Here is an 8427-nt window from a genome sequence, read left to right on the forward strand (position 1 = left end):
TCATAGTAGGTTTAGCAGCATCTTTTAGGTATCTCACATTGCATAAGAGAGAAATTTAAATATTCCCAAATACTTGAAGGATCCAAAGAGTTAAATAAATAAAAAAATAAATAAATAAATAAATAAATGAAATTCTGAAGAGGAGGAAGATTAATAAAATTCATGCATAGGAAAGTGGAGTTTAATTTTTAAAGATCTCTGCAGCTTTAGAGAATATAAACATTTCAACAATATTTATAATACATTTTAATGTTAAGTGTTTCCAAGGAACTCTCTCTGACCATTTATATTAATTTCTATCAGGAAACAAACTGTAATCTGGAGAATACCCATATGGTAAATAAACTTTCCTTGTTAGACCAAATGTCTCTAAATTATAAGTTGGTGAAATTTTTCTATAATTAAAGATAATAGAGAGGGAAAAATAATAAGTTCAAGTTGAAATTGGAACTTTAAGGAAACTTGATTAAATTAAATTGTGAAATATTTACTGATTTGTGGTTATGAGGTTTCTTTCATGATTACATCACACAACGCATGTTTATGTTCCTTATAGTCTCCAACGGCTCCTTTCATAGCTCCTTCTTTATCTTTCAAAAGCTTCAAGAAAACCCTAGTAGACTGTAGAAGCAGAAAAATTACATTCAAAAGAAACACAGCACACTGTTAAATAATTTAAAATAATATAAAATAAAACAAAGTATAATTTAGAAGGCAATAGGATGGGCAATTTGGGTCATTAGAAGATTAAAAAAAAAAGAAACCTAAACAGGAATAAAGAAACAATGAATAAATAGATATAGAGGTATTTATATACCCATCTATCCCCCAATATGACTCCAAACTCTCTCCACAATCCAGAATAATATTCCCATGTACCTTTTAGACAACTCTATCAAGACCTTACAACTTTCTGTCACAGTAAATTGAAAGCACTAACTTTCATTTAATTTCCCAAGACAGAGAACTCGGAGTCATTCTTGATTCAACATTCTCCTTTGCCATTCATACAAAGTTGATCATCAAGTCATATTGATTTTACATTTGAAAGGTCTCATGTGTTTTCCCTCTTTGGAGACACTATCATAGATCACCTCTTACATGAGTTACTACAATAGAATTGTAACAGTTTTCTGATTTTATTTCACAGAGTTCTTCTAATTCATCTTATTTACTGATGTTCAATGTATTTTCATCTTTCAAATACACAGCATATTACAGAGTACAATATAACCTGGAACCACATTTTCAAATTGTGAATATTTTGTCATATTTGGGTTAGAAGCTTTTTTTTTGAGGAGTAAAATACTACTGATACAGCTGGAGACTCCATTGAGCCCTTCCTGTTTTCATTTCCCACCATTCCCAAACAAATGCAGTTCCCTGAAATTTTGTGTATACTTCCACCCATTTAAAAAATCATTTTACGTCTGTGTACATCTGAAACCACAGTTTATATAGTGTTGCATATTTTTAAAATAAAACTGCATCATATTATAGCATACATATTCTTCCGTACCTTGCTTTCTTCACTCAATGTTCATGTCACTTCAACATGTTTGCATTCAACATTGTAACATTGATCCCTGATCATACAATTCATCGGAAATGCTGTGTAGTAGACCATATTTCCATCTTTCCTATTATTTATTTTCAGTAGTTTACTTTCATCTTGTTATTAACCATTGCCTCTTCCCAATTGGTTATTATCACTATTAGTAATAGCAGTGGCTGTAGTAGTACCAGTCAGTGGTTATTTAAATTTACAAATATCTTCATCAATTTCTTGGCTGATTGCTCCTGACATCTCACTTCTTGTTTTGTCAGTTTCCTTGTTAATACATTTTAAAAGTATTAGATTCTCAGAGTCTTTGGCTGAAAGTATCATTCAACCTTTTTCTTCACAGAGTCTATAGCAATGAGAGAAGTTCTAAGTCAACAGTCATTTTGCCTCAGCACAGTGGAAACGTTCCCTGGAAACATGTTTACTTATAGCCTTATTAATATTTTTAGAATTTTAAATAAGTGACTGTGGGTGGGCATAAACATTCAGTGAAGTGTATTTTTAAGGGTCAAAAAATTCGATCCTGGTTCGATTCCCAGTCAGGGCACATGCCTGGGTTGCAGGCCGGTTCCTTGCAGGCTAACTACCAGCAGGGGACGCACAAAAGGCAACCATACATTGATGTTTCTCTCCCTCTCTCCTTCCCCTCTAAAAGATAAATAAATAAATAAAATCTTAAAAAAAATAGATCCTAAAAATTGGGGTAAAAAATGTAATATTCTCCCACAAATAAAACAGAAAATCTTGACATCAGGGCTTCCCAGATAATCACAGATTTGCTGAGAGACTTTGAACAGTCTCCCTGCTTTTATCTAGCCTTAGCACTTGGTGTTTTAAACCTCCCTTTTGAAATTGTGAATTCCGTGGGGGCAGGAATACATCCTACCACTATTAGCACTAAATAAGTACAGTATTGCAATGTCAAAAGGTAACCAAACCATCAGATTGTTTGGATGTGTGCTGCCTCACAGATCCTCTGAAATGTTTTCCTGGGGGATAATAGCAATGTTTGTTAGTAATTGGACACTGTCATTCTAAAGGGAGCCCTAGCCCACAGATGTCACCATAGCTGAGGGGAATCTGATTTGTACAGTAAGTAAAACAAAGTCATTTACTTCTTTTGTTATTCTGTGAGGGGGAATAGACACAAGCTGCAGCAGCTGCATATAATTTTAGAATAACGCCGAATGGGGAGTGTGTGTGAGCGTGTGTGTTTGTATGTATAACATTTAAAGCAGCTGTGAATAAGTAATCTTTTTACTTTTTTAAAATTCTTTCAAGTAACCAACATTAGGGAAATAAAAAGAACAAGAGAGAGCTTTGTGGAACAGCACAGTTGTCGTCAATCTCTGCTTTTTATTCCTGCCACCTTTAATTTCAGGATGCATTGCCAGGACTTAAGTGATCCTTCACTCAGGCCCTGTGTTTAGGGTATTTGCAATGACAAAGAGCTAAATCTACCACATCTTGATCTTCTACTAACAACATTTGTCACAATTCAAATAAACATTTACCTCTCGTGCTAAATGGTTTTCTTGACAATCTGGCCCTTGTTCTGACTTTGTTTTCTGTAATCTAACGACGCCAACTGAGAGATCAAGGACTGGTCCTGTTTAAGCCAAGAGAATAGAAAACATTTCTATTAAAACAGCTTGGAAATATACCCCTCCTCTAATATTACTTAAATGGTTTCTCCTATCACCTGCATTTTCTGTTAAGAAAATAGTCATCATCCTCATAGACAACAAATCAGTGAAATTGCTGCTAGAACAGCAATGGGCTGCGTGTGAGTTATGTGCTGTTGAGTAGGTTCTGATTCCTGGCAACCCTGCGAATGAGTAATGTTCACAATGTCCTGTCCTCAGCAGCCCTGCTCAGCTCCTGTAGACTCAAGCCTATGGCTTCTTTTATGGAGTCAATCCTTCTTGTATTTGGCCTTCCTCTTTTCCTGCCGCCTTCTATTTTTCCCAGCATTGTTGTCTTTTCCAAAGAATACTGCCTGCTTAGGACATCCCTGGAGTGGTAGTTAATTATGCTCTGGTGCAAGCCTTTCATTAAGGTGCAGTTTCCTTCATCAGAGTCCTCAATAAAGCATTTCTCAAAGGGCCCCTTCCGAGTGTGCACAGAGAGAAGCTGTCTATCAGGCAGTTCCAGGTGGGATACAGTGTTGCAGCCTGTGAGGGGGCATTAATGAGGCTGAGCAATGCAGCCTGACAAGGCCTGATGAATGGGAGTCTCCAGGGGCATGGCCTGACAAATGCAGGCTCCCTGACAAGCATGGTTTACTAAACAGTGTGAGGCTTCATTTATCAGTTGATTGGTTATGGAAAAGATCTGGTCCAAAAGGAGAATGGGGATTTAATGAAGAACTCGTCCACGGTGGGTAGAAGCATGAGTTGATATATATCAACAGCGAGTTTATTGTTTTTCGTACTTTTCATTCCAGGGCATCAGAGAACTCTCTGCTTGCAGAGCATTACTAAGGAATTATCTCGCGACAAACTGGAGTGAAAAAAATAGTATCTCTAGACTTGTTGTCTTTGTGGGTACCAAATATGTCTAGATATGCCAAGGGTGGGAATTGATAACATCCAATAGCTTTGGCTTCTACAACGTGCTCCATCTTAACTATGATCTTTTGTATGTCCCGTTTAGAAGTCTTCTGGTTGTTTTGTAACTCCCCATAGCTAATGAATGTGAGCTTGGAGAGACAATTTGGAAAAGGGTCCTATTTATTCTTTTCTTTTTGACATTGAAAACTATTAGAATCTTGACTGTAATAGTCTGTTGGTTTTACTAGAGCAAGCATATGTATAACACAAAGAATAGGTCTTTAAGTTAAGATCTTGTTGAAATGACAAAATGTTGTTGAGGAAGATTAAGAAATATCTATACGAAATGAAGAGTTCAAAGATTTGGATTTCAGTCTTGAGTTCCTCTGCTCTAATCAGTCGACAACCCTTAGCCAGTGTACCTGGTGGCATAGTTCTTGTCAGAGCATTGCCTGTCCCCCACGATCATTGTTGGAATGTCACCTTCTCATATCACCAAGCCATTGTTTTTAAGTTTTTGGTATGATTAGTTTTCGAGCCATAGGTTTTGCTACCTTCAGGTGTGCTTTGTAAATATCAGCCCTTGGTCTGTGCTGTTGCTGCTCTCTATTAACCTGGGTGCCCCGTCCCTGTCTGCTGGTGGCTTTATTCTCTTTGTGGTGTCCACATCATCATTATTGTAATTGTTTTGGTGGAATTACAGAGAAAAAGTGTTTTTCCAGTCTCTGTTTGCTTGGGGACTATGAAGGCAAAAGATGCTCAGTTATCAGGAGACTTGGAAGCCTTGTGTTTCTACACAACACTAGTAAGTAAGTTCACCTTTGTTCATCCACTTTGTCCTCCTGCCCCACAGGCAAAAGTAGGATTGGCAGGACTGCAGTTAATTTTCAAGTTCCCCACACGATCTTCAAATCAGTTCCATGCTTGGAATAACATGATCTGCGGACAGACAGATAGCTGTATCTCTAAAATAATTTCCTAATTCATTTGAAAGTCAGCAAGCCTTTTGGCTCCATTTTGGAGTTCCATTATGCTTTTATTTTGAGGCCCCATTTGCATCTGGAAGAGATTTCAAAATATTCTACACGTAGTTCAAAATATTTTGGAAAAATTCTTTCATTAATATCATAGGATTTATCTCTTATGATAGCGAACAAAGGGAAAATTCAAATCTACAAATACAGAGAAGAGGCAAGTTGCAGAAAATAAGTGTGAATTTACAAAGAAAATTCATCCAGTTCTGAGTGTAAATATTCTGATTAATGTACATATTTACAATAAATTATTTTATTTTTTCTTTAAAAAATTTTTATTTTTGTTCAACTAGAGTTGTCCCCATTTGACCTCAATTTAAGCCTATTGTTTTTTAAATAAGTATTTTATCATGTAGCTTATCTTAAATTATCCCTAATGACAGTGAAATCTTTGAATCTTGAAAAAAAGTGTAAAATTAAAATTATGTTCATATATCCGCTTCAGCTCCTCTCTTCACTTTTTTTGTGAGAGTGTGGAGTTTGGCACCTCTTCTGGGCTTGTCTCATGACTGTGTCCTCTTGGCATCTAGCCCAGTTAGTTCCATTTTATTCACTCCTACAGAGCGTCCCAGCACACTAAGGTTATTTTGTGACTTTGCAATGAATGAAAAATTTTTTTTCTTTAAGGAGCTGCAATTACTTCTAAATCAAAACCTTCTTTTTAGGTCATAGATAAAATAAACCTATTAGCTAGTTTGAAAGAGGAGAAGCAATGTCAAGATATAAAATTGTGTGTGTTTATGATGGGTCAGATAAAATAAAGAGAAGATGGTCTCTAGGTGGAAGGTTCTTGATGTCAAAATAATTTGTTTTTCATAGTGGTTTACATGAACTCTAATAGTTCTCTTTTCCTTCCTGATAAAGTAATTGTATCTAATGTGTTCATATGAAGAAAAAAACCCAAACCAAAGGTGTTCATCTCAAACTACCCTCCAGAAAACTACCATGTGTCTTTTTGTTAATCTCCCTGGGAGATTAACCATATGGCATCATGGCATCATGACGATCAAATAAAAATATTGAGAGTTGGAGATTTGAATGACAGAGATGGAGTATAAAAATGGACCTAAAATCACCAGCTTCGGAACCCACTCCCTGCAATTATCTGGCCTTAAGTACACACACACACACACACACACACACGCTGGGACTTGCCTCTTTTTTTAATTCTAAAACTTCTTCCTTGTACCAAAATGATTAATTTTGATAAGTGTCCAAATGCTCATGAGTTTTAAAGTAAACATGTGGGGATAGGAAATCTGTTAGAAAACATGGAAAATGTCTATATTTTGCCACAACTGAGCTCTTCTAAAAAAATCGATTCACTCTGTTTCTGCCTTTGGATGAAGAAGCAAAACTCGGTAAATGTAAGGGATTTGCTATATAACTTTGGCATTATAGAAAATAGTTGTTTCTCATTTTTCCTAACTGTTCAGCTCAGAAACATGCTGATTAACAAAAATAACCTAAATTTAAGATTGTAATTGTTTTTTGGTGACTTGTCGACAATGAGTTAGATAGTCAATATACAGGCATGTGCGCATGTGCAGAGAATTTCAATGTATTTGTTAAATGATTAACTTTTGGGACAAGTAATTCCAAAAGGTTTCTCTCTTAATTTGGGCATCTAAAGTTAATTATTTTATGGTCAGAGTTATTAGCAGATTCTTCAATTCCATAAACTATCATAGTAATTCATATATCACATGTATGACATAACCATGTCCTATATCCTTAATAATATAATGTAGAAAACAAAAGAAATATTAAACCAGTGACACACATTTTGCTGGTGTGAATTGCACAAACAGAAGGTGGGGAGTAGGTTGACTTAAACAGTAAGCAATGCTAAGAGACTGAGAAAATCCAAAATTAAGTAAAGGAAACCTTACATCTCCACTATTTCAGCAATTTCTACATTAAAACATCACTGTTTCTGCAGGGAAGAAGAGCACGCCATTTTCCAGTCTCCCCTCTCTCTCAAGCTAGCTTCTCCTAGGCACAGATTCGGCTCCTCTCATGGCAGCACAGCACTCATGAAGCACAAGTCGTCAGGAGGAGGTGAGGACAGGGAAGACTGTTCTCTGCCTGAGCATACTTCAGAATTATCTTTAATATGAATGAGAAGCTGGAGTTATTTAAGTAAGCAGATGGAGTTTTGTTTTTTCCCCCTCAGACCATGAACTTACCTACTTCTTTATTCTCAGTACATTCATCATCTTGGTTGCTATTTTGTCTTGCCTTGTTCTGCCATTCTTCCCAATTACTTGGTTTCGTATTCATTCCAGGCCAGATAATTGGCTTTGCTTAGCCCTCTTTTTCACACATCTCTATCCCATTCCACATGTAATTCAAGTCCTATTAACTCCTACTTCATTTAAACCAATATAGGGCTCATGGGGATAGTAGGGCTGTTGGAAACAGGTGCAACTAGCCAGATGGCTGCCTTGCCAGGAGGGTGGAGCAGACGGAGCAACCCTCCCTCCCCCCTCCCCTGTCAAATTCAGACTGTCAGGCTGACACAGCTTGAAAGGGTTAGCAGAGGGCTAAACCTGGAGTTAATTGCTATAGCTCTTCAGTTATTGGTTACTCCTTCAACTCCAAATGCATATTCTTTTCAGGCTTGAAGCCAACTTTGAGAAACAATCAAGTTGCTTATAAAACTTTAGCCATCCACTACTATAATGTACGCTGCACAGACACAGTTCTAGAGTTTATTTGGGAGCTAACTTGCCCTTATGACCAGTTATTTTCATGTCATTTTAACTACTCCCTAAGATTGTCCTACTGTTTTGAACTCAGAGGATACCTGTAGAAAACCGTGGATTACTCACCCCTTGGCTACGTTCTCTTTTATGCGCCAGGGCTACAAAGCAAAATCTTGTGGATCTTGCCCTGCAAATTCATGATATCCAGTGCCAATTAAACTCTGACTTAATTCCACCCCTTGCCTCCTGAGTTTTCCAGGATAATCCACAAGAAAATGTTTAAACATGATCATTACATATAGAGTCTGCCTACTTCACTTTTGCAAAGATGACTGAATATACAGGAATGTTTAGTCTTGTTATCCATTTTTCCTCTGGCTATTATTCCTCCAAATCTGATGTCATTTCACCTAATAATACCACGTATTTAAGGGAAATCCTGGTTATTTTTCCCATCAATTCCCACTTTCTTGAGCTTGAGGTGATTGATGAACACTAAGGCCATGTATATCACTTTGGAGATATTATTTTTCTACTTTGGGCTTTTCAAATAGCAACTTTTGGTTTCC

At 36.7% G+C, this 8427-nt stretch overlaps 1 long non-coding RNA gene across 1 annotated transcript; it reads right to left on the reverse strand.

Annotated features, from left to right (window-relative positions):
• Positions 1-263: 263 nt before the first annotated feature.
• On the reverse strand, positions 264-7632 carry LOC118999007 (uncharacterized). Its single transcript, XR_005069015.1, has 3 exons — positions 7340-7632; positions 3079-3173; positions 264-613 (listed from the first exon to the last, which is right to left on the reverse strand). It is a non-coding gene; the product is annotated as an uncharacterized LOC118999007 (long non-coding RNA).
• Between the last annotated feature and the right edge of the window lie 795 nt (positions 7633-8427).

The sequence above is a fragment of the Sturnira hondurensis genome, unplaced genomic scaffold (assembly GCF_014824575.4).
Source record: "Sturnira hondurensis isolate 20B ecotype Veracruz unplaced genomic scaffold, ASM1482457v3 Scaffold0014432, whole genome shotgun sequence".
In the NCBI taxonomy this organism is placed as follows: Eukaryota; Metazoa; Chordata; class Mammalia; order Chiroptera; family Phyllostomidae; genus Sturnira; species Sturnira hondurensis.